At 37.5% G+C, this 27,174-nt stretch overlaps 1 long non-coding RNA gene across 1 annotated transcript in view; it reads right to left on the reverse strand.

Annotated features, from left to right (window-relative positions):
* LOC113920827 overlaps positions 1–27,174 on the reverse strand; it is a 62,720-nt gene that overhangs the window by 23,918 nt on the left and 11,628 nt on the right. Inside the window, exon 2 of the long non-coding RNA XR_003519383.2 lies at positions 16,548–16,708. This is a non-coding gene — a long non-coding RNA (uncharacterized LOC113920827). The remainder of the gene's footprint in view (positions 1–16,547; positions 16,709–27,174) is intronic.

Raw genomic sequence — 27,174 nt, forward strand, 5'->3', positions numbered from 1 at the left:
CAATACAACGAACAATGATGGAATAAAACTTTCAACAACACGTGTAAATTTACCAAAATTGATCACACTCTGAGTCACAAGGCAACTATTAATAAATTTCACAAGATTTATATAATTCAAAGTATGTTCTCTCCTCACATTGTAACTAAGGCAGAAATCAATAATAAAATAATAAATATAATATCTCCACTATTTACAGAATAAAGAAGAAACTTTCCAATGCCTTCTCTGTCAAGGTTGAATTCAAATTGGAAGTTAAATCATGTTTTTCACTGATAACATAATATCAAAATATGTAGGATACAGATAAAGCAGTACTAAAAGGGAAAAATATAGTTGTGAAGGACTATAGTACAAAAGAAGAAAGAAAATCAATAATTTAAGTTTCCATTTGAAGAACTTAGAGAATGTTAAATCATTTCCAAAGAAAGTAAAAGGAAAGAATTCATATAATTCTGTGAAGCAGATTTATAGAAAATATAAGAAATACAGAAGAAATCAATCAAGTGAAAAACAAAAGTATAATGGAGAAAATCAGCACAGCCAAATAATTGTTTTATAAATGAATGATAAAATAGTGAATGTTTATCAATTAATAAAAGAGGGCAAGAACGAAGAAACAATTACCAGGAATAAGAAAGAAGACATCACTACAGATTCTATATTTAAAGGATGATAAGAGTATTTTAGAGAATATGGACAAATTTCTTCAAAAGCACAACCAATCAAATGGGCTTGAGAAGAAATTTTGAAAATCTGAATATTCCTAGAGAAAATGAATCAGTGATTAAAAGAAAAAAAAGAAAAACAACTCCTGACACAGAAAGCTTTATTAGTGACTCCTCTAAATATTAAAAAAAAAGGAACAATGTCAATCTTACACAAATTCTTCCAGAAAATAGAAAAGGAGAGAATACTTATAAATGTATTTTATGAGGCTAGTTTAATCTTGATATGAGACCTAAAGCAGATACATAAGAAGAAAAGAGAATTATAGACCAATACTCTCATGAAAATAGAAGTGAAAAACTTAAAACATTAACAAAACTAATTCAGCAGTACTAAGAAAAGGAAAATACATTGCGACAATAGTGGAGTTTATACCAAAAGAGCAAAACTGTTTACACACTGGGTAGTCAATCAATGTAATTCACCATATTACCAGAGAACAAAGAGAAAATCACCAGATAGTCTCAGCATTGGCTGAATAACACATTTGATAAAATTCAATAGATACAATCCATAAAAGCTTTTCGTAAATTAGGATTAGAAGGAAATTTCTTGGGGCGCCTGGGTGGCTCAGTCGTTAAGCATCTGCCTTCGGCTCAGGTCATGATTCCAGGGTCCTGGGATCAAGCCCCACATTGGGCTCCCTGCTCAATGGGAAGCCTGCTTCTCCCTCTCCCACTCCCCCTGCTTGTGTTCCCTCTCTCACTGTGTCTCTCTCTGTCAAATAAATAAAATCTTTAAAAAAAAAAGAAGGAAATTTCTTTGATTTAATAGTAATACAACAACAACAAAAACCCTACATTAAATGATGAATTTCAAATGGTGAAGAATTCCAAATGGTGAAGAAAGCTTTCTTCCTGTAAATAAGAACAAGGCAAGGATTTTACTTGCCCCCTTCTATTCATCATGTTACAGGACAGATGGTGTAATAAGGAAAATTATAAAAAAGATTTAAAAGGAAGAATAAAAAGACATCATTATTCAGAGTTAAGATTGTTGTATATATTGAAAATCCCTCAAAAATCTATAGATAAAATATTAAAATTGATAAGGGAGTTTGGCAAAATCACAAGATAAAAGGTAAAAAAATCAATGGCATTTATATTTATTAGGAACAAACAAATAGAAAATGAAATTTTAAAATATTGTTTAGCATAAAAATAATTATTTGGAATAATCTAATAAAAGACATGCAGGAACTGTGCTGAAATAAAACGTTATGAAGAGCACTTTTAAAAGACCTAAATATATCTGGAAAGATATGCCACATTTATTAATTTGAAGGCTTATTATTGTGAGGGTGTTAATTCTCCCCAAATTGATATATAGATTTAATACAATTCCAATCTGTATCTCAGCAGATTTTGTGAAAATTGGCAAACTAATTATAAATTAGCTGGACATCCAAAAGCAAAGGATAATCAAGGCAGTTTTGAGAAAGAAAAAGAAAGCTGAAGGACATATATGGTTAAAATGAAAGAAAAAAGAGAGAGTACCAGCTGTCGGCAAGTATTTAAATAACAGGAACTCATCATACTTCATACTCTGCTTGGCAAGAGCGTATATTGTTAAGATCTCTTTGGGAAACATGGCATCTACTCAAACTGAACATAGGTATATACCTTATGATCCACAAATTTCAGTTCTACAATATGTTCTATATGATGAAGAACGGAGAGACATACAGATGTTCATTAAAATGTACTTAAGAATTCATCCTGGAACTATGCAAAACAACCCACACCTGGAATTCCAATGCCCATGAATATTAGATTAGGCAAATAAATTGTGGTATATTCATGAGATGAGATATACAGGAATAAGTACCAACAAACCATCACTACATTGCAAAGCAATGTTTGGATTGCAAAACATAATGTCAAAACAAAAAAATATACATACAATTCCATTTCCACAAAGTTATAAAACAGGTAAAATTAATGTATCATGTTATAAATCATGATAGTGGTTATTTTGGGGGTAGCAAGAAGGGTGGGGCTTTAGGAGTAATTGTGGTGTAATGTCTGATCTATTTCTTGATCTGAGAGTTGGTACATAAAAAAATGTCCCTTTTCTAAGCTTAATCAAGCTCTACACCTCCTCCATAAAAATTTTGCTTAAAAAATTCCAAATGGGCAAGGGGATGAGAAATCCAGCCTAATGTGAAAGACTATTTTGAATTGAAATATAGTGAAAAGCAAAGACATCATATGTGAAGGCAATTAGAAGCATCTTTCTCCTTGACCAAGTCTGTCTCCATCCAACTGTAATAAATGTTTCAGTAGCAGACATTGACCATAATAAGTACTTTTGCAGGCTCAGAGCCAAACCCAGATAAGCCTCAGTAGGACTTTGTCCAATTTCTTAATTTAAAAATGCAGTATTCATTTTAAAGGCTAATTTTAGCCATCCTGTTAAATCTTTGTTGCACCAGGCTGCTCTATTCACCTTCCCTAATGTTTACTAATCCTTGAAAATAATTGAAAGCAGTTTTACAGAAGCATGAAATGAGTTTTCATGGATTTTCATCTATACAAATTGGGCTTCAAAATTATATTTGATCCTGAGTAGATTACCTACTTGTGTTTTTTCAACTTCGCCTATTTCCTTATTGTAACTTTACTAAGTCTCATATGTTGTTCCCCAGAAGATTTTAAGAAGTAATTGCTAAGCAAATAACATAAGCAAGATTATACAATTTTCTATCATTTGTCAACTAAAAAGTATATCATGATGCCTATTCTGAAAAATTCTTTCCATTTTTTGATGCATTATCTACAGCATGCTATTAACTTTTATAACACTTAAATTATTTTTATTATATAAGTAATATAAACATATTCTTTATGTCAATTCATTTAATATGGAAATCTATACACATATGTCCAAACATGCATATACATGCACACACATTTGTAGCAATGCTCCTTTCCCCTGTTCCTAATCCCACTCGCCTCCTCATGGGTCTCTCTAGGAGGTGACTGACTATACTATATTATTTCTGAAATGACTTATCTCTGAAAACCCAGCATCTTCAAATCCCAGAGCATCATTTGATCATACCATTTTCTATTTTTTACATAAAAAAGAAATCTTCTCTAAAAAGGATGACTTTTCTATTTTCACTTGCTTCATAGTGGTAGTAGTAACAGGTAATATTTATTGTGTTTCCACTGGGACAATTTACTAAGCGCTTTACAAAGACCAACTCATTTTATCCTCCTAACATTCTATGTGGGTATACACTACCTCCACTGTAGAAGTTCTTTCAGGGAGAGGAAAGTAAACACCTAGAATCACAATTATTAAGTGGCAGATATGAATTCTGAATTTGTGAAATCTGATTCCAAACTTCCAATTAACCCACATCTGCATTAGTGGGATTCTTACTCTAAACTTCAGTGATTCCCACATTTGACTATAACAGAGAGTAAGCAAAGAATTCAGGTACTCTTTGACTCTCTTGGTACAATCCCCTATCCCAAAGTTACAAAAACTACCAGCATATTTCCAATGTTTACCAAGTAGTTGATTGCAATTTGGAAAAAGTTATCTAAAAAGTCATGAGTTGTATTTTATTATGATTAAGTAAGAAAATCAGGTGTGAGACCCCAGTATATCTGGCCCATAGCCTCTGTGATAATTATGGAAGACTTTCTTAGTTATCACAAATATTTTCACTCTTCTCACCCCACTCCCTTGACCACATCTGGCAAATGGTGTTTCCTAATACCCCTGATGTTAGGGGCCCTCATCATGTGACTTACTTTGGTTAAGGAAATGTGGGCAGAACAATATTTTTGAGCTGTTGACCATCTTGTTGGGCTCTTTGTACTGAGCTCAACCCTGAAGCCTCAGGCTGTGATGTCAGCATCCTCATACTAAGGGGACACCAGGTGGGGCAGAGTTCCTCCCAATCACCAGTAACCCAGCTTTGGTCCTAGGTGGTGAGCCAGAAATAAACATTATTATTTAAGTCACTCAGTTTGGGGATTGTTCATAACTACAGAAATTCCTTGGTTGTCCTGATGGTTAATTAAAAAACAAACACAAACAAACAAACTTGTTTTGTTGAGTGCATAAGTTACATCTTAACTTACTCACAAGAATTCTGTCAGGTGTTACCCATAATCTTTTTTTCCCCCATAATCTTCCTAAAGGTAAAGGCTAAAATGTAAACAGCACTTACCATATACTAACACTATTCAAGTTTTTCAACAAGTCTAAGAAGCAGGTGGTATTACTATTCCCATTTTGCAGAAGAGCAAACATGCTCTTGGTCATTCAGCTAACAAGGGAAAGAGGTGGGATTTGAAATGGGGCAATCTATGCACAGAAACGTGAAAAAGTCTGTGGGGGAAAAAAACGTGTTTCAGGGAAGCTGAATGAGTTCTAAAGAGCACATGGCTAGGAAATGACATTAGCAAGTCTTGACGGGATGAGCTGACCTGAGATTCCCTGAGGATTCCTGGAACTGCTATAAAAGGTCTAAATCGTGCCCTTTGGGGGGTTGCTTAAAGTGTTGGCAACCCCACAGGATTCATAAGAAATAAAAAAGGGGAATTCAGTTATTTCTCTCTCCTTGTGATTTTTTGTTTTCCTTCTGTTTACTTTTGTTAATACTAACCCCATAAATACTAATAAAATGATGCAAAGGGTAACTTTTGGGAGAGTTACACAACTCTCTTTAATTTGTTGCCTGGTTCTAGAAATACCTAGAAAGCTGCAAAATTCTGGGTTATTAATATTTCCTTCATATGAAGCAGAAATCAGAAAAATTAAATTATTAGTTGCTTTATTTATTTATTTATTTGCTTTTTGGTCATACTATAGAATTATGCATCTGAAAAGGATATTAGTGTTTCTTAGTAGATACTGTAACATCTATATCAATCTAGATTATTTTCCAGTCCTTAAAAATATATTTATATGTAACTGACTTAAAAGTCAACAATTTGTTTTCTTTCTTCATTACCCCTAACATGAATTCCTACACCATGGAGACCTTTGAGGTTTCTGTTTCCCGCATTTGCTCACCAATTATTTTTGCCGATGTGAGCTGTCCTTTGTCATTTCATTTCTGTCTGCACAAATTCTCCTGTTCCTAATGTCCAGCGAAAGTTCTAGTGCTCCTTAAATTACTCTGTCTCTATTAGTTTAGCTCATGTGATCAACTGTGCCTCACTGTTCTGGAAAAGAGTAGGGGCTGCATTATTTATTAAACAGCTTTTATGATTGCATTCCTTGCTTGGTTATCTTTTGATGTCTATTCCCTCTTAAGGTGTGTGCTTCTTAAGGAAATGACTTGTGTATATATATATATATATATATATATATATATATATATATATAAAAGAATCTGGTGCAGGACTATGAACATAGTGTTAATAATGTTTTTGGATTCACTGCTGGAGAGTCACCAACTCTACACGGTGGTATCTTATAATCAAAAGTTGCTTCTAAGTGATTTTTGTATTCCACAATCTCCTATTAACATATACTACATGTTACATTATTGATTCAAGCAAACACCTAACGCAGATATAACCAGTGTTTCTTTTATGTCTTATCTTACAGAGTATAACAATCCTGGGATCCAGGCCATGCTTTCTCAGTTTTTTTGGTTGTTTGTTTTTTTTGTGTTTTGTTTTTATCAATACAGCAGAAGTACTTGGATGTTTCTTTCCAAACACAAATCCCTTTCTAGCATCCAGACCACCAGCCCAAATTTTGATAATTAGTTCCTTTCTTTTTTTTATAATTTTATAACCTATATTTGCATTTTGAAACATGTTCTGTATGCTTACAATCTTCTGAAATTTGTTAAAATTTAATTTACATCCAATATGTATCCAACTTTTTAAAAATGGTCCATGTGCACTTAAAATAATTTTTTTTTACAATAGTTGGACACGGTGCCATTTCTATATCTATTTGACCAAGTTTGTTAATCACAATTTTGTCTGCAGGTTCTATCAATTACTCAGGGAGATGAGTTAAAAATCTGTACTATGATTATGATTATGAATTTTTTCTTTGTTTCTTCTTGCAGATTTTTCTCTCCCTCCACCACCTCTGTCTCTCTGCCTTGGAGGAAAAAATCAGTTTTGGAAACAAAGCATGTACCATACGTTATGTACCACTTAGAGCAAGGGCACAGCAGTATCTTATATTTAAAACATATTAATATTCTAAAACAAAGCCACCACAGTGGATAAATAAAGATCATAAATGATATCCTGTCAAATAAGCTCAAGTTTTGGCAGCAAACATGCAAAGCTTTCAGTTTTCAAAGCTTCGTTGATTTCATCATTGTGAACAAGAGATTTTACATCCGTATTTTTAGGGTAGGTTATAATGTGCAATATGAACAGTGTTCTCTTCTAGCACATGGAACCATTTATCATTATAAAGTGATGTTCATCTCTAGAAATGCCTTTCACTTTAAGTTCTATTTGTCTGATATTAATGTAGTTGATATCAATGTATATTATCATTGTAGCAGTAAATTACTATATATGATATTCTATTACATCTATAAAACTGGTTCATATTTATGTGGTATATCTTTCTCCATCTTTTTCTTTTTTTTTTTTTTTTTTTTTTAATTTTTTTATTGTTATGTTAATCACCATATATTACATCATTAGTTTTTGGTGCAGTGTTCCATGATTCATTGTTTGTTCATAACACCCAGTGCTCCATGCAGAACGTGCCCTCCTCAATACCCATCACCAGGCTAACCCATCCCCCTACCCCCCTCCCCTCTAGAACCCTCAGTTTGTTTTTCAGAGTCCATCATCTCTCATGGTTCGTCTCCCCCTCTGACATACTCCCCTTTTCTTCCTCTCCTGTTATCTTCTTCTTTTTCTTTTTTCTTAAAATATGTTGCGTTATTTGTTTCAGAAGTACAGAACTGTGATTCAACAGTCTTGCACAATTCACAGCGCTCACCGTAGCACATACCCTCCCCAATATCTATCACCCAGCCACCCCATCCCTCCCACCCCCCAACCACTCCAGTAACACTCAGTTTCTTTCCTGAGATTAAGAATTCCTCATATCAGTGAGGTCATGTGATACATGTCTTTCTCTGATTGACTTATTTCACTCAGCATAACACCCTCCAGTTCCATCCACGTCGTTGCAAATGGCAAGATCTCATTCCTTTTGATGGCTGCATAATATTCCATTGTGTATATATACCACATCTTCTTTATCCATTCATCTGTCGATGGGCATCGTGGCTCTTTCCACAGTTTGGCTATGGTGGACATTGCCGCTATAAACATTGGGGTACACGTACCCCTTCGGGTCCCTACATTTGTGTCTTTGTGGTAAATACCCAGTAGTGCAATTGCTGGATCGAACGGTAGCTCTAATTTCAACTGTTTGAGGAACCTCCATACTGTTTTCCAGAGGGGTTGCACCAGCTTGCATTCCCACCAACAGTGTAGGAGGGTTCCCCTTTCTCCACATCCCCGCCAACATCTGTCGTTCCCTGACTTGTTAATTTTAGCCATTCTGACGGGTGTGAGGTGGTATCTCATTGAGGTTTTGATTTGGATTTCCCTGATGCCGAGCGATGTTGAGCACTTTTTCATGTGCCTGTTGGCCATTTGGATGTCTTCTTTGGAGAAATGTCTGTTCATGTCTTCTGCCCATTTCTTGATTGGATTATTTGTTCTTTGGGTGTTGAGTTTGATAAGTTCTTTATAGATTTTGGATACTAGCCCTTTATCTGATATGTCATTTGCAAATATTTTCTCCCATTCTGTTGGTTGTCTTTTGGTTTTGTGGACTGTTTCTTTTGCTGTGCAAAAGCTTTTTATCTTGATGAAATCCCAATAGTTCATTTTTGCCCTGGCTTCCCGTGCCTTTGGCGATGTTTCTAGGAAGAAGTTGCTGCGGCTAAGGTCGAAAAGGTTGCTACCTGTGTTCTCCTTTAGGATTTTGATGGACTCCTGTCTCACGTTTAGGTCTTTCAACCATTTGGAGTCTATTTTTGTGTGTGGTGTAAGGAAATGGTCCAGTTTCATTCTTCTGCATGTGGCTGTCCAATTTTCCCAACACCATTTGTTGAAGAGACTGTTTTTTTGCCATTGGACATTCTTTCCTGCTTTGTCAAAGATAAGTTGACCATAGAGTTGAGGGTCCATTTCTGGGCTCTCGATTCTGTTCCATTGATCTATGTGTCTGTTTTTGTGCCAGTACCATACTGTCTTGATGATGACAGCTTTGTAATAGAGCTGGAAGTCCGGAATTGTGATGCCGCCAGCTTTGCTTTTCTTTTTCAGTATTCCTCTGGCTATTCTGGGTCTCTTCTGGTTCCATACAAATTTTAGGATTATTTGTTCCATTTCTTTGAAAAAGGTGGATGGTATTTTGATGGGGATTGCATTGAATGTGTAGATTGCTCTAGGTAGCATTGACATCTTCACAATGTTGATTCTCCCAATCCATGAGCATGGAACGTTTTTCCATTTCTTTGTGTCTTCTTCGATTTCTTTCATGAGTATTTTATAGTTTTCTGAGTACAGATCCTTTGCCTCTTTGGTTAGATTTATTCCTAGGTATCTAATGGTTTTGGGTGCAATTGTAAATGGGATCGACTCCTTGATTTGTCTCTCTTCTGTCTTGTTGTTGGTGTATAGGAATGCCACTGATTTCTGTGCATTGATTTTATATCCTGCTACTTTACTGAATTCCTGTATGAGTTCTAGCAGTTTTGGGGTGGAGTCTTTTGGGTTTTCCACATACAGTATCATATCATCTGCAAAGAGTGAGAGTTTGACTTCCTCTTTGCCGATTTGGATGCCTTTGATTTCTTTTTGTTGTCTGATTGCTGTGGCTAGGACTTCTAATACTATGTTGAATAGCAGTGGTGATAGTGGACATCCCTGCCGCGTTCCTGACCTTAGGGGAAAAGCTCTCAGCCTTTCCCCATTGAGAATGATATTCGCTGTAGGTTTTTCATAGATGGCTTTTATGATATTGAGGTATGTACCCTCTATCCCTATACTCTGAAGAGTTTTGATCAAGAAAGGATGTTGTACTTTGTCAAATGCTTTTTCTGCATCTATTGAGAGGATCATATGATTCTTGCTCTTTCTTTTGTTAATGTATTGTATCACATTGATTGATTTGCGGATGTTGAACCAGCCTTGCAGCCCAGGAATAAATCCCACTTGGTCCTGGTGAATAATCCTTTTAATGTACTGTTGGATCCTATTGGCTAGTATTTTGGTGAGAATTTTTGCATCCATGTTCATCAAGGATATTGGTCTGTAATTCTCTTTTTTGATGGGGTCTTTGTCTGGTTTTGGGATCAAGGTAATGCTGGCCTCATAAAATGAGTTTGGAAGTTTCCCTTCCATTTCTATTTTTTGGAACAGTTTCAGGAGAATAGGTATTAATTCTTCTTGAAATGTCTGATAGAATTCCCCTGGGAAGCCATCTGGCCCTGGGCTTTTGTTTCTTGGGAGATTTTTGATGACTGTTTCAATTTCCTTAGTGGTTATAGGTCTGTTCAGGTTTTCTATTTCTTCCTGGTTCAATTTTGGTAGTTGATATGTCTCTAGGAATGCACCCATTTCTTCCAGGTTATCTAATTTGTTGGCATAGAGTTGCTCATAATATGTTCTTATAATTGTTTGTATTTCTTTGGTGTTGGTTGTGATCTCTCCTCTTTCATTCATGATTTTGTTGATTTGGGTCATTTCTCTTTTCTTTTTGATCAGTCTGGCTAAGGGTTTATCAATCTTGTTAATTCTTTCAAAGAACCAGCTCCTAGTTTCGTTGATCTGTTCTACTGTTCTTTTGGTTTCTAGTTCATTGATTTCTGCTCTGATCTTTATTATTTCTCTTCTCCTGCTGGGTTTAGGCTTTATTTGCTGTTCTTTCTCCAGCTCCTTTAGGTGTAGGGTTAGGTTGTGTATTTGAGACCTCTCTTGTTTCTTGAGAAAGGCTTGTATTGCTATATACTTTCCTCTCAGGACTGCCTTTGCTGTATCCCAAAGATTTTGAACAGTTGTGTTTTCATTTTCATTGGTTTCCAGGAATTTTTTTAATTCTTCTTTGATTTCTTGGTTGACCCATTCATTCTTTAGTAGGATGCTCTTTAGCCTCCATGTATTTGAGTTCTTTCCGACTTTCCTCTTGTGGTTGAGTTCTAGTTTCAAAGCATTGTGGTCTGAAAATATGCAGGGAATGATCCCAATCTTTTGGTACCGATTGAGACCTGATTTGTGACCTAGGATGTGATCAATTCTGGAGAATGTTCCATGGGCACTAGAGAAGAATGTGTATTCCTTTGCTTTGGGATGGAATGTTCTGAATATGTCTGTGAAGTGCATTTGGTCCAGTGTGTCATTTAAAGTCTTTATTTCCTTGTTGATCTTTTGCTTAGATGATCTGTCCATTTCAGTCAGGGGGGTGTTAAAGTCCCCCACTATTATTGTATTGTTATCAATGTGTTTCTTTGCTTTTGTTATTAATTGCCTTATATAATTGGCTGCTCCCATGTTCGGGGCATAGATATTTACAATTGTTAGATCTTCTTGTTGGATAGACCCTTTAAGTAGGATATAGTGTCCTTCCTCATCTCTTATTACAGTCTTTGTTTTAAAATCTAATTTGTCTGATATAAGGATTGCCACCCCAGCTTTCTTTTGGTGTCCATTAGCATGGTAAATGGTTTTCCACCCCCTCACTTTCAATCTGGGGGTGTCTTTGGGTCTAAAATGAGTCTCTTGCAGACAGCATATTGATGGGTCTTGTTTTTTAATCCAATCTGATAGCCTGTGTCTTTTGATTGGGGCATTTAGCCCATTTACATTCAGGGTAACTATTGAAAGGTATGAATTTAGTGTCATTGTATTACCTGTAAGGTGACTGTTAACTGTCTGTTGTCTGTGTTCGTTTCTGCTCTTTGCTGCTTTTAGGTTCTTTCTTTGCTTAGAGGACCCCTCTCAATATTTCTTGGAGGGCTGGTTTCGTGTTTGCAAATTCCTTTAGTTTTTGTTTGTTCTGGAAGCTTTTGATCTCTCCTTCTATTTTCAATGATAGCCTAGCTGGATATAGTATTCTTGGCTGCATATTTTTCTCGTTTAGTGCTCTGAAGATATCTTGCCAGTCCTTTCTGGCCTGCCAGGTCTCTGTGGATAGGTCTGTTGCCAATCTAATGTTTCTACCATTGTAGGTTACATATCTCTTCTCCCGAGCTGCTTTCAGGATTTTCTCTTTGTCTCTGAGACTCGTAAGTTTTACTATTAGATGTCGGGGTGTTGACCTATTATTATTGATTTTGAGAGGGGTTCTTTGTGCCTCCTGGATTTTAATGCCTGTTTCCTTCCTCACATTAGGGAAGTTCTCTGCTATAATTTGCTCCAATATACCTTCTGCCCCTCTCTCTCTCTCTTCTTCTTCTGGGATCCCAATTATTCTAATGTTGTTTCGTCTTATCATATCACTTATCTCTCGAATTCTGCCCTCGTGATCCTGTAGTTGTTTCTCTCTCTTTTTCTCAGCCTCTTTATTTTCCATCATTTGGTCTTCTATATCGCTGATTCTCTCTTCTGCCTCATTTATCCTAGCATTTAGTGCCCCCATTTTTGATTGCACCTCATCAATAGCCTTTTTGATTTCGATTTGGTTAGATTTTAGTTCTTTTATTTCTCCAGAAAGGGTTTCTCTAATAACTTCCACGCTTTTTTCAAGCCCAGCTAGTATCTTTAAAATCATGATTCTGAACTCTAGGTCCGACATCGTACTAATATCGGTGTTGAGTAGGTCCCTGGCTGACGGTACTACCTCTTGTTCTTTTTGCTGAGGTGATTTCTTTCGTCTTGTCATTTTGTCCAGAGGAGAATAGATGAATGTGAGAACAAAATGCTAACAGGTTAACAACGTCCCCAGCAAATATACTGTATACAAATCAGAAAAGACCTGAAACCAGGGGAAAAGAAAGGGAAAGAAAGAAAAAAGAAAGAGAAAAAGAAAAAAAAAGAGAAAAAAGATAAAAACAAAAACAAAACAATACAAAAAAGGCAGAATATGATCAAATATGATCAGGCTAGTGCATAGATCAGTGCCACACACTAGATTTTGGGCGTATTTTGGTCTGTTAGAAAAAAGTGCCTCCTAAAATTTTAAAGGAAGAAAGACATATATGTACAAAATAAGGGTTGATACAATGAAGGGATGGAAGATGACTGTAAAGATGAAAATTATAAAAGATTTTATAAAAGGACTTGGTAAGATAAGTTGTTTGAAAAAAGAAAGAAGATTTAAGAAGAAAAAAAAAAAGGAAAAAGGGAGAGAATGTGATCAGGCAGGAGACTAGAACAAAGCCATACACTAGTGATTTAGGGTATATTTTGATCTGTTAGAAGAAACTGTACCTCAAAATTTTAAAGAGAGAACAACTTATATATATATGCCAAAAATAAGGGTAACTACTATAAAGGGATAAAATATGACTCTAAAAATGAAAAATAAAAAATGTTTTTTTTTTTTTTTTTTTAAAAGGGATTTATAAGATGTTGGTTGAAAAAGGGAAAAAGAAAAATAAAAAAAAAAACAGTCAACAAAAATTAACTTTGATGAAATAATGAATCATGGTAAAAAAAAAAAAAAAAAAAAAAAAAGCCATGAATCTATGTGCAGTATTCCCCTAGCGCTGGAGTTCTCCTATTCTCCTTGATCGATCAACTTGGTCTTGGCTTGCTGGCTGTTTGTGCTGATCTTCTGGGGGGAGGGGCCTGTTGCCGTGGTTCCCAAATGTCTTTGCCGGAGGCGGAGTTGCCCCGCCCTTGTCGGTCCGGGTTAAGGAAGCTGCTCCGGTTTGCTCTCAGGAGCTTTTGTTCCCTGCAAGCTCTCGGTACAGCTTTGGAGGCCCAGGGCAGAAATGGTGGCCTCCCAATCTCCACTTGAAGGAGCTGAGAACTCGGGGCCCCGCTCCTCAGTGTGCCCCCAGAGAAAAGCAGTCACTTCCGTGTCCCCGGTCTCTGGCCGCACTCCGTGCTCACCCGGCCTGTGACCGAGCGTTGCTCTCTCTGGCACCCGACCCCGCGCGGAGTCTCCAAACCCAGCAGATCCCTGCAGTGCGTTCCCGCACCGCTCCTCCCCGGGAAGGAAGGGGAGTGTCCCCGGATCTGCTGCTTGTTGGGTCCCTGCTGGGGGAGCCGTGCCCCGACTGGGCCGCAGATCACAGTTTATGGCAACCCCGAGCTGAGAACCCGCGACTCTGCTCCGTATCTGCAGCCGGTTTCCCTGCTCTGATACCTGGGAGCTCTGCTGCACTCAGGCACCCCGGTATCTCTGTGACCCCAAGGGTCCTGAGTCCACACTGTCCCGCGAGGGTTCCACCCCCCGCTTAGCCACTGCAGCGACGTCCCTCAGCGGAGCCGACTTCTAAAAGGTCCGATTTTGTGCTCCGCGGCTCTAGCACTTGCCAGAAGCGGCCGACGGAGGCCCCTCCCCCGCCGTCTATCCTCCCGAATATCGCCTCGGATTCACTTCTCCGCAAGCCCTACCTTCCAGTAAGTGGTCGCTTCTCTGTTCAGAGAGTTGTTGCTACTCTCCTGTTCGATCTCCTGTTGAGTTCGTAGGTGTTCAGAATGGTTTGATCCCTATTCAGCTGAATTCCTGAGACCAGACGAAATCTAGGTCTCCTACTCCTCCGCCATCTTGCTCCGCCCCCTTTCTCCATCTTTTTCTATATCCTTATAATTTAGGTATATTTTTGATGTGTCTCCTATAACTATTTTAATTGAATTTTTAAAAACATACTCTGAAAGCATTTGTCTTAAAGTACTTAGTTTCTTCATAGTTAATGTAATTACCATATTACATTTAATGAAATAATTGGTTTAAATTATTTAAATTGTCATACTTTCTGATTTCTGTATTTCTCTCCATTTTTATGACTTTCTCTCCTTTTTCGACCATTTTTCCTAATTGCTTTTTGTACTTATGTGTTTTTCTCCCTACCTACGCAATGGTTAATTTCTTTCCTATCAGTTGCAACCTTAAAAATTAAAATATGTGGATCTGACAAAATAGAAATTCTTTTCATCTTCAACCAGATGATAATACAAGGAGCTTAAAACAATGCACACTCATGCATACTGGCTTGTGTGCTGTTCTAGCCATCACTATTTTCATCTCTTCCAGAATACCTGAGGTCATGATGATGTGAGCATGCACACTGGGCAGACTGCAGTGCAGTTTCTCCCATCTGCTCTGCACCCTTCTCCAACCACTGGTACCATGCCACGGCACCCTCCTGGAATGTCCCCTACAGGTAGAATCAGGATCTGCTTAGATTTAGTTCATCTTTTCCCTGAGTCTTAGTTTTGGGAAAATCGTCCCTTTGGAGAGCCAGCTTTCCTGTTAGACCGAACATGATGGAGAGGCTCCCTTTGGAGAGCCAGCTTTCCTGTTAGACCGAACATGATGGAGAGGCTCCGGATTTTGATCCATATTTTCATCACCGCAAGAGACCCTCACAACAAAACTTGAATTCACCTGTGTCAGTAATTGCCCTCAGGTAAAGGCTGTTTCAGCACTCAGCTTGCTTTCCTGGGTCTCTGCTTTCACTTAGTTTTGGAACCTAATAACTCTTTCTTTCTTTCTTTGTATTTTTTTAATTTGAGTACAGTTGACACAATGCTACATTAGTTTCAGGTGTACAACATAGTGACTCTGTAAATTTATACTTTATGCTGTGCTCACTAGACGTGCAGCTACCTTCTGTCACCATGCAACAGCATTACAATATCATTGACTATATTCTGTATGCTGTCTTTTTTAAATTTTATTATGTTATGTTAATCACCATACATTACATCATTAGTTTTTGATGTAGTGATCCATGATTCATTGTTTGCATATAACACCCAGTGCTCCATGCAGTACGTGCCCTCCTTAATACCCATCACCAGGCTAACCCATGCCCCCACCCCACCCTCTAGAACTTCCAGTTTGTTTCTCAGAGTCCATCGTCTCTCATGGTTCGTCCCCCCCTCCGCCCTTCATTTTTCCCTTCCTGCTATCTTCTTCTTTTTTTTAACATATAATGTATTATTTGTTTCAGAGGTACAGGTCTGTGATTCAGCAGTCTTACACAATTCACAGCGCTCACCATAGCACATACCCTCCCCAATGTCCATCACCCAGCCACCCCAGCCCTCCCAGCCCCCCACCACTCCAGCAACCCTCAGTGTGTTTCCTGACGTTAAGAATTCCTCCTATCAGTGAGGTCATATGATACATGTCTTTCTGTCCTGTGTCTTTTATTCCCATGATTTATTTATTCCACAACTGGAAGCCTGGACCAGATAACCTCTAAGAAGCCCATCAGCTTCCCAGTATCTAAAAAAAATCTTTTAAAAACCTGTATCTACATTATGAGTATAATGCCTCAATTAATGTCACAACCATATAGTTAAGAACAATATGAATTCAATTATTAACAAATGTGTATGAGTATTTACTAGCATGGGGCAGATATACTTAAATTTACTAATAATAGAATATCAATGTTTATGAAAATACTGGAGGTATTTTATTATTTCACAAACAAATTTCTTGGTATGTTAGGGGAAAATGAATGCCAAGGTAAAAGCTAGTTAATATCTTTCTAGAGAACATACATGTGAAATCTTCCATGATTAGTCAGTCGACTTTCACATAGCAATAATTCAAGACTTCCATCCTATGTGAAATCATTCAATGAGGGTTCCTTTCCCTTAGTATTCACAGCTTCTCCATCTCCCACCAAGAATCTGCAGAGCTTATCTAGGCACCTTGCTAACCTCTCCTGTGCATCAAGCTCCTTCAGCAAGTTCTGCTCTCTCAGGGTCCCACTCTCTCTTGAACCAGTGATTCCTGTAAACTCAGGTCTCAGAAGACAAAAGCAACCTCACAGCAGAGATGTGACCAGACCACGGCAGTTTCCCAAAGGTTTACTGAAAATCTGGGAATAATAGCACAATAATATAAGAATAGCACAATTCAGAGCACAATTACAACGGGATGTCAAGAGGGCCCTTAGTAAAAGCCAATGAAAAGACTATTTGCCCAGGGATTCCCCCACTGGCAACTCTTTTCCTGAGCTCTTCTGACCAGAACCCCCTCTCTCATCTTACTTCTCCCCAAGGTCTTATAGCCCCAGCTTCCTCTGCCTTTTCCTGGCCCCACTCTACAAAGATGTAACATAAATTATGTAACATCGTAATAATTGCTCTAGAGCCACTGTCCTACTGACCTTGTACAATAGTACGCAAAACAGTATAGCCATAATTAGTTTCAGCCTCTCCATTCAACTATAGACTCAGTACCTTACTTTTACATAGGAAAAGGTTCTTTATAGCACCCCATCTAAAATAAAGATAAATCCTACCAAAACGTGAGTTATCAGTACCCCACAAAGCAGAAAATATCCACTCTATTGTCAGTGCTGCCCATCTGGTGTGACCGTGAGATTAGAGGAACTTTTGTACCAGAGCTGATCCTTCCTGCTCCAGCTCATCTCTTTTGCCCCAGCCCTCACTATTTCTCTTGGTTTATTTTTTCTCATAGCGTACATACATAAGTGAATTTAATAAGACTGAAGGACACAATGAGTATATAAAATTTATTAGGCAAGGGAGAATTTGATGACCTCACATTAAAATACCTTCTAAGTGGGAATAACATGTTCTTCCAAACATTAGGAAATGCTTTCTAAACAAAATGTTGTCACCACTCTCTATTTGCCTGAAGAAACTAAAGTTATAAGATCACATGAGACCAAGTAAAATGAAAAGTGTGTAATCTCAAGAATTAAACCTTTGAAGAAAACCAAAGTGGAAGATAAACTGCCTTCCATTTTCACATTAGCAGGTGTTTAAAAGCCTGAGTAATTCCGATAATAACCTGACACATTTTATGAATTGAATTTTGTTACTTCTGTATTATGCATCAGTCATTATGACATGTCCTATTGCCCCCATTACACATACACCCTATACTCCTTACCCTGCTTTATAGTTTTCCAAAGCAAAAATCACAGACATATTATATATTTGGGTATTTATTTGCTGTCTTCCTCTACTAGAATATGACTTCTATGAAAGCAAAGGCTAGAAGAGAAGTATGTATCATTATTAGAAAAAGTTTCTCAATTAAAGGTATCCCCTGAGCCATGGTATGTTTAGAGCCTATACGTAAATCCAGTCAAGTTGAGGAATTTTAGAACTAATTAGAATTATTTTGGAATCCCCACATTTGATAAGTACCATCTTAAAAGCAAAGATTTCAATTTTAAAGAGAATCCTTAAATTTTATTGAAAATATTTTATATTTCAATATTTTAAATTTCACATCACTCTAATAGAATAAAATAACCCCAGATGGCATTGTTAAATATGTTGCTTTTTAATATCACCAAAAATTAAGTTTTGAAATGAAATGTTTTTGTCTCTAGTAAGACCCTTTCTGAGATACCACCTCCAAAGTCTATGATTCAGGAACCTGCCTGCAGATCCCCAGGCAAGAGCCCATCAAGAACCTCTTATGAATTTTTGAAAGCTTCACAATCCTCCTTGGAAAACATGACACCCACACCTCTGGCCTCAGCATGGCAAAAGATTCTTTTCTTTCCCTGGAAGCAGCCTTGGGCAGCTTCCTTTTATTTGCATGATTCTTTTGAGAGACTTTCTTTCTTTAATTGACTAATTAAGTTAAAGGCCACAGTATCATCCTGGAAGTATTTTCCTTCTAAAAACAGCATTTTGGCCTTTAAGATTCCCAGAGAATGGCCTCTTCTATCATAAGTGCCATTGGGCTTGGCACCTGACCTGCTCCAGCCACCACATGCATGGTATTTCTTTGAGTCTAAAATGGGAGAGGAAGATAGAAAGCCAGAATCTGCTAGTCTTTCCTCTCTCCCAACTTAATCATTCCCATTAAGTGCCTTAGGGACTGGCTGCTAAACTGTGAACCCAGCAAAGCATATTTAGGCTGTGAGTGGAAACAGTTGGAAAGTTTTGGTTGCTCATCCCAACCAGCAGCTCCTTTCTGCCTACAAAAGTAGTTCAATAGCATTTATATAAAGTGGTAGGTGGACTTGAGCATAGTCTGGGGTGATGGGGGCAGTCTTCTGAGATTTCCAGAACTCAGTGCTTCACATCCAGCTAGAAATAACATATGAACAGCTGTACAAAGGTCACAGGTCCTTTCCCAGCTGAAAGCCCTTAAACCCCAGCAAACTAAATGTGCTGTGGAATTTATTTATGATATTTATTGTACTGGTAGAAACATGGGATAGGGCAGTAGTAGCCTGGGAGATTGTCCTATGGGAATTATGCAATTACAGTACAGGAATGTGCAGCTGGTAAGGTAACCTGCAGTGTCCTCCCCAAAACAAGGGGCTTCGAGATTGCTAAAGCCCATCTGTCCTGATTATGGGTACTCATTATAATGTGGAAACCCCCCAGCCCACTATGGCTAATGCATGAGAATTCTTTGCCTTTTCTTGGCTAAAACCACTATTTTAATATCGTGATAGATATGACCCTTTTAGACAGTTAAGTAAGAACTTTCTCATAAGGAATGACATTGCTGGCACTTCTTTAGGAGATGGCAAACAGGTCATAGGACTGGGTTGCAAAGAAGTCACAGAAGTTAGCAGCCAGAACACCCATAGTTTCTTTCTGACTGTAGCCAGTGTATTGCTGAACACCTTTCTTTACTCTGCTTGACGCATTTGAAAATCAATCTGATAATCACTTTTATCCTAGAAGAACTGAACAGATACTTCTAAATCTTTGCCAATAAAACTAAGCAATGAAAGATTACTACAAGCAATGACTGTGTATGCTTGACCCTATATTTCTCTTTCTTCCCTGATTCTCTACTGACCACCTACAAAAACCCCCACTGACACCTCTCCCTTCTTTTTCCATTTTCACTGCCATTATCCTGATTTGGGACCTCACTATTTATTTACTTAAAATCATTGCAATAACTAAGTCATTGGGCTTTTGTCCAATGTGGTTCCAGGTGCTTTCTTGTCTAATTCATGCTAAATACCACAGTGAGACTGATTTTCCTAAAGCATATACCCCTGACATAAAAACTCTCTGATAAACACCTGTTGCCTATCAAATTGAGTAGGATACCTTAGTTTTGTATTCAAGTCTTCAATGTACCCAACCTTCCAGCCCTAACTCCTTATGTATCCATTATCCTTTGTCTTATATTTCCATCTTAGCTCCAGTTTTGGGGAGATGTCTGTGCTTTTGGTCCAGGGTAGGTTCAATCCCTGGGGTCTAGAAAACCACCGAGAGATTATTAAGCAAGAAAATGATGTGGTCATTTCAGGGTTTAGGTAGGCCTGTAAATATAGCTTGGGGGATTACTGAGCAGCTTGAAAGCTACTGCACTTGTCAAGCATGAGGGCTTGACCTTGACAGTAGAAGGACGAATGAAGAGGAAAGAGATGAACCAAGAGAAAGGATTTCTAGAAATAACAATATTGATGAAGAGGAATGACTTAAAAATTAGAGAAACAGGCAACTTCCCAAATTCCCCATTCTATTTGAGCTCTCTTTTAAGGTTTCAACAACAGGCCTTTGAGATAAAGCTCAGAGTAGTAAGTCATATGTCTTTCAGTTTTAAATGGCATGTGTATTATTTCATTTTAAATACCACTCAAATTAACATGACTTCATTTATCCACTAATCTATCTCCAACGTTTATCATCTTTTAACCACAGGTGTATGAGATAATCTGATTTTCTTCCTCAAAATATTTTAATACCCAAGTCAGTATAAGCCAAGTAGTCAAATAGTTGATTCTCAGTTAACTATCATTCTAATCACTGTGTCTTCTGATTGTGGAGCACAGAGAAAAATGTATTTTCTGTTAAGTTATTTAAAACAATATTGTGAACATACAATTCTTTTTCTTTGTTTCTGTTTTAACAGACACAAATGATCTACACAACTAAACAAGGTATAGATATGTTATGTTATATCAACACAGTGGCTGGCTACACAGTCAGTGTTCAATAAAGATTTGTTGTACAATTAAGATATTCTTCAGAGTTTTAAAGTTGAAAATATAAATAGTACCGTTGCAGAAAAACAGGTGCAATTGTTATCACTTACACCTCACAAAGGGCGATGGATAAAGGGATTTCTAGCTTGTTTAGACCATTTTTTTAATTTATAAAACAGTATTCTGGGGGTGGTTTGTTGTTAAATTCCTTGAAGCTTTTATTTAGAAAAAAATGTTGATACATGAGAGTTTACTTATTGAGCAATATAAGGGTTAGGAAAATGTTAGGCTGCAACTTACTCTCTGAGTGAATATGGTTCTGATTATCTCTCAGGAATCAGAAAATAAAAAACACTAAAGGCCAGGAATTCTACAGAGAAAATTCTAAATATCTGATGAAATGTGTCTTACAAATTAAGTCCCAGACCCTTTTCAGAGCACTTAATACACTCTCAGGGGTGAAATGTGTTTGTTTTTAGCAAAGTAGATTAGCTTACATCTTGTGATGGGAAAAGTCTATGTAATCCAGCCTGTCCTGTAGCTCTCATTTCGAAGCATTTCTTTTGGGTTGTATCTTTTGGCCATAGTTATGGATCTCAATTTTCTTCCCTGTCTGAGTGTTAAATCGTTTTCTGTCTGCTGTCAAGCTGTCTCTTTTGGTTCCCAGGAACCCTCCCCTTTTTGTGAGTTACTCACTTACTTCCAAGGTCAGGATGAATCCATCTTTAGTTTTCTTTCTTCATCACACACTTCATAATCTAGCATTGCTTCAGGTACCTGACAGCTGAGTATGTCCAGTTTTAACTTAGAAGATCAATTATTGGACTCTAAATAATTGGGATAAAATTTTGTACAAAATCACACGTTCAATGGACAAGACTGGGTCCTTCAGAGCTCAAAAAATGTGGAGTAGGGCCTTATTAGCTCAATAGATAGGCTTTAAATGATAAATATTTCCAGTAGTTGGATGATTTGGAGGACTGGTCAACGTGAGCCACTACCATTGTCCAAACCACCTTCTGTGTCCCTTCTATGCTGTCAAAAACCTGGAGAGAGCTACCATTCCCAAGCTCCCAGGCTGCCTCCATCAACCCTTCCAGATGGAGCTCCCCCTGCTAAGCCAGGGGCCCCAGGCCTACTTTCATTCTTTCTCATGGCAAATGGTCCAACAGATGTTTCCTAGAGGGTTGTGGTGGCTGGAAGATTGATTTCCTGGCTTACTGGGGTGCTAACATAGTATCTTGAAAATTATGTCATGCGGATTATAACCCTTATGCTTTTCTAAAAGAAATTTTACACTTGTTTGGAAGAGGATACATGTCTATATGGAATTACTTTGGCAATAGCCTTTATTCCTGCTTCCAAATCAAGGAGGGCAACTTCAAATACTAGAAGACAGGCTTCAACATGATTCAGTCACCCAAGGTGCAAGATCTCCACCACAAAGCAATGTTATGCAGCTCATCACAGATACTTATTATAATGAATTCCAGCAAGCAAGCTATATTGTCTCTTAATGAATAGTATGATAGTTTATCAAGACTATTTTGAATTCAAGCCTGATCTTCAACCAGCATACAAAGCTTCCACATGTGGATAATAATAGGTAACATTGATACAGCAATTCACTCTACACCAGGTGTCCTTGAAAACAGTTTATATGTGTTAACTAATTTGGTCTATTCCTAACAATCACACTACGATACAGGTACTATTATGATTCCCATGTTAAAGGCAGAGAACTAATGCACAGAGAGGTTAAGTGACTTGCCCCAAATCCAATAGCTCATAAATGTTGGAGTCAGGATTTGAATCCCTTAGTTTCAATCTCAGATTAACTATTTCCATAAGCTTTCTGCAGCCCAATTCAAACATTTACAAATCATCAATGTAAATTTTCTTTAAAAAGTAACAGGATTGATTCAAACAGAACAATCATCACTTCTAATCCAAACACTCATAGCTTTAAACAATGGAGTTAAATTAATATTCATGATAGACAAACCTGTGGGGAAAACACTACAGAATAAGAATCTGGGGAGTACAAGATAAGAGCCAGCAAGGCCATTTGGGGGACTATTGCTGCTGAGATGAGAGCTGTCAACAGCCTGGAATATTAGCATAGTAGGAAAATTCATGATATGTTTAGAGATACAAACAGCACGGGTCCTTCATCTCTGCTCTACCACTTAATAGCAGTGTTTCCTTGCAGAGGATACTTAACTTCATCATACCTCAGTGCCTTCATCTGCAAGATGGTGATAAAAGTAATAGCCAATTTGTAGAATTGTAAGGATGAACTGAAACAAAACACGTAGAGCACTTAGAACAGTGGTTAGCACATAGCAGTCACTCTATAACTGGATGTCATTACTACTATTATTATTAAGTAGCTACGGGCAGAAAAGATAAAAACATGCAGAATGGCTCCTGAATTATAACTTCAGTGACTGAAAATAGTGGCATCATTTACTGAAAATAAGAATAGAAAAAGAGTCGGGAGAAAAGGAAAGATCAGCTATATAATAGAAAAGATGCCTGACTGATGGGATAAGATCCTGAAGAAACAACAGGGAACGGGGTCACAATTATAGGAGAAAATGCTGGTCTTAAGATGACAAGGGATAAATGAGATAATACTAGTTGTAGCTATGATGACCTCTATTGGGGAGAAAAGAGATTGGGCATAGTTCACATCAGAAGGCCTCAGTTGCCTGGATTAGTGTTCCTGAGTGGTATGAAATGAAAGGACTAGAATGCAAGAGAGCTAAATGAGGAAGTATTCAAATATCCACTGTGTTGAGTCAAGAAGGAAGGAAATGAGGTAGTCTAAGTATATAATAATACATTGATAGAGTAGGGATAATTGAAAAATAAAGAAACTGGAGGCCTCCAAAGGACAATGAGCAAGTAGAGTGAACATTAGAATATGAGACAGAAGGACAGGAAATAGTCATAGAAAAGTTTAAGTTTTGTGACATAAGGGGTCAAAGAATTTAGGGGGTTGAAAGAAAGCAAAGGTCAAGGTCAAGAGTCCTGACGATGCCCAAGAACCTAGATGCTGACTTGTTGTTGGTTATTTTGGCCATAGGAATATTGAAATCGGCCAGTTTAATGGTACAACATGGGCTATAGAAGATTATTGTAGCCTATGTGCTAATGTCTTTAGTAATTGTAGCAGGATGACTAAATAAGGATAGTTTCAGGATAATGAGAAGGATGAAAGACTGGAAAAGTTTGATAATATTAACTTAGAGAGAATGAAGTTTTATATAAAGACACAAGAACAATTCTTTTGGAAGTGGCATTGGAGAGCTCAAGGAATGCCATTCCCCCTCCTGGTCCTTGAGTAGGTCAGCAAACGTTTACTTTGAGGGCAGCATAAAAGAAAAAAAAATTCAGGGTAGAGCCTGGGTTTCTTTAAGGGATGGAGGGAACATTCTGAGAATGTTTGGGAGGATAGGGTAGGAATTTGTTGAAATGGGCTCTGAGAGAGCACAGGTGAAAGATGAGAAATTAGGAAGAGGGGAGACAGGAAGTGGAGGAATCCGAGAGCAGCGTGAGGGATAAAAAGCAAGACCAACCAACCAAACAAACAAAAACAAAGGTCAGTGTGAGAAAAAAATGTAACACTGGGGGACAGAGGGAGTACCATAGAGAAAGATCAGAGGATGTATGGCATGTTCAAAAGCTTCCAGTGGTTCATTCCATTCTCAGCATGGAGAACAAGGCCAGAGCAGGAGGAGAAAATATGATTCAGGGCTTATTAGTTAATCTGAGTATATAGATTGCTTGCAGCTGGGCTGATGAAGCGACAGCCTGGGACAAGTTACAGGTTAATCTCACCTATGGTTCCAGCATAGTAACTACTCATCACATACGAAGGAAGGACTGAGGCCCATTTATCAAAAGTGATCAAATAAACTGTGGCTATTATTAAGGATAAATTAATTCTTCAGTTCATTTCTAACATCTGGTATCCACATTCTAGTGTAGTGTCAAGAAGTCTTGCAACACTGGAGTAGGACTAACAGTCAATAAATTTAGATCATTGAGCTTAGAGTCTGAGTCTGAACAAGTCAACTAGAGATAATGGAAATTGATAATAAAATCTTGATGGAAATGGAACAAGAAATGTATCACTTTGCCATTTCAAATAGTTTGCATGGATACTGTTTATTTTTCCTTTAATTTTCCATTTGGCATGGTCTAATACATAAATAATAAATTAAGCTGTTATTAATTACTATTTAAATTGGAAAGCATATTTTAGCTGTGCAACATTGTAGACTGAAAAAAATTATGTATTTTTTGTTTTTGATGACATCTTAAAAGTTAAGTTTCGAATCTCGTCTTTTTATGTTAGCAAAAATTAGCTAAACTGGAACTTTCTTCCAGGAATGCTTTTTTTCACAGCTCAAAAGCACTTGCTGTATGTGTGTAAAAACTATTTGAATTAAGTATAAAGTTAAAACTTCATACCACAAACTTCACTTTAGTCATACTCAAATATATTTATAATCACTTCCTGTACAGTTGAAAAGTGGAGCTATTATACCTTAATGAGGATCGTTTCAATGGGGTAGTATTCCTCACATCATGAGATTTGAGAATGACAAAGGACTATGCCTAGAATTAGGATTTAAATGGAACAAGTTCTTACAGGATTAAAATGCAGTATGTTGGGGAAAATGAACAGACAAGAAAGGGACCAGGGAATTTATAGTTGGCTGCCATGATCAGTAAAGGGAGCTGGGAACATTTTTTCTTTGCTTTTACCACTATATGCCTGACAGCAGTATTTGATGCTTTGGATTTGTAGACATGATCTCAATTTTAAACTATTCTAGAACCCATTCTGCTGATCATAAACCTACAGGGCTAAATATTCTTTAAGTTTACCTAGTAATAGGAGAATTTATCTTCCAATTGTTGTGGGAGTGGGAAATGGGGTTTATTTTTTCCACTCTATGACCCTGTGTGGTACATTATGGGTCATGGGGTTGAATCAAAGTGAATTGTAGCTTTTTTCAATGTCTTATGACTGTTATTACCTTTCTTTATTCTTTGAAAGGAGAGAGTATAAACAGAAATTTCCCACTACACACAACACACACAGTGACCAAATAAAATTCTTTAAATTTTAAAATTTAAATATCATAAAGTTAACTGGGAAACATAATGTGTTTCCCAAACAATACCCATTACCTTTAATCTTCCGACTGATAGGATACAGAGTAGATGTCAACAATGAAAATTTTCCACTAGAATTTGAGGCAGTGGGAGGGGGAAGGAAGGTTTTGGTTGTTGTTGTTGTTGTTTAATTTGAAAGTAGGATAAATTAGACAGTTTCACATCGAGGATTGAGCTAAATTGTTTAATTACATGTGAGGGATGAAAATGGCTATAAAAATTGTTGCACTGGATTCCAAGTCACATCTGAAATATGGATATAATAAGGAAATTGAATCTCTCCACTAAAAGAGGATTGTAATACACAAATGAAAGAATTTGTCAGTTATCATCAACTTTTTCCACAAAGGTTGAGTCAGTCAATTGAAACTCTTCGATTTTCTCTCAGTTGGCCGTTCTATGTCTCAGCTTTCCCTGTCACCACATTTCTGCCTTCCTGAATTCCTCTTTACTGGGCTCTTCCTCCTGGCTTAACAAATACATCTATAACTGGCCATTTGTCTTGGAGATGTCATTCTATTTTCTGCAGTCCCCTATATTCCCATACTAGTATTCACAAAAATCAATTTGCACTTATCTCACCATCCTCCAGTTTCTTAAGAGAATGCACATCTTAACAATAGGAAAAATAAATTCTTTTTGGAAGCTCTGTGCATTAGATAGGTATAGTTTGGATTTAAATACACTTAAAATGTTTGTAGGATTGCAGCCATCCCAGTTGTCATACATTCTCACTACTTGTATGTTTGTGTACCCCCTGGCTCACCACCACCCAGGCTATGTTATCATACTAAAGGTCCTAGAGTTGTACCTTCCCAGGACAAATAAGCTCAGAACTCTCATCATCCTTCAAGGCAAATGAGCCAAGTCCTCTGCCTACTACTCTGTACCCAGTGACCTCAAAAAGGGCAGTAGGACAAAATTCATTAGGGCCCTGATTTCTCTTTGTCAGTCAGTTTCCATAGTGGTCTTTACTTCCTGGCACCTCACTCAGACCAACACTCATTCACTTCCCAAACCACTCTATTTAGAGATCCGTACCATTTGCCTCTTTCCCCTTCTCATTAATGTCATCCACCAGCCTTTGAGCCATTTCTTTCCTTTATTAACAAGTTGGGAAAATGGTTCATAGCCTTACCCTCTGCTCTAAATCCTTCTATCACCCTGAGTGGGTTTGTGACATCCCCTTCATACCTCAACCTGCA

This window comes from Zalophus californianus, chromosome 3 (assembly GCF_009762305.2).
Source record: "Zalophus californianus isolate mZalCal1 chromosome 3, mZalCal1.pri.v2, whole genome shotgun sequence".
Lineage (NCBI taxonomy): Eukaryota > Metazoa > Chordata > Mammalia > Carnivora > Otariidae > Zalophus > Zalophus californianus.